The sequence below is a fragment of the Centruroides sculpturatus genome, unplaced genomic scaffold (assembly GCF_000671375.1).
Source record: "Centruroides sculpturatus isolate CEXI.00-Female unplaced genomic scaffold, Cexi_2.0 scaffold842, whole genome shotgun sequence".
NCBI lineage: Eukaryota > Metazoa > Arthropoda > Arachnida > Scorpiones > Buthidae > Centruroides > Centruroides sculpturatus.
This window is the reverse complement of record NW_019385320.1, coordinates 381,187-381,787: the sequence shown is the minus strand read 5'-3', so window position 1 is coordinate 381,787 and position 601 is coordinate 381,187.

Here is a 601-nt window from a genome sequence, read left to right as displayed (position 1 = left end):
TAACTGGATCACAGCGAGCCATTCACAAAAGTTTTGGAAGCGTCACCTTTATTGTATTTTCTAAAGTATAAATACATATTGTGTGACTATTTTCATATTTTAACGTACTTTTAATTACTGAAAACAAGTATTATATTATAATCGCATTATGTATTTCGTTACAAATTTACATAGAAAGTTTTAATTTTTTAAATTAAGTAAATTTTATTCAGAAGTATAAATTATGTAGCGAATTTCAATATTTCGAATTTCATATTCATGTCTAGACTGTATTGGCAAGTCCCTCTTAAGCATTAAAAATAACATAATTTATGACGATTTGAACGATAATGTACTAAAAGAATTGTATGCTTTAATATCATTGATTTTTACGATACGATCTACCAGTGCGTCTGTTGAGCGCAGTTTTTAACCACGATGCGAATTGATACAATCTCAAGGAAAACTCAGGATGCAACTATAAAAACACGAATTTAGTAGAGAGCACTATGTTTCTAGAGATATAGTTCTCGCAAAGAAAAACATGCACGAGCAACAAGCAAGAAATGTAGCTAGCGTGAAACGATTTCTAGTACTCGCGCATTTTTTATAATCCTCATAT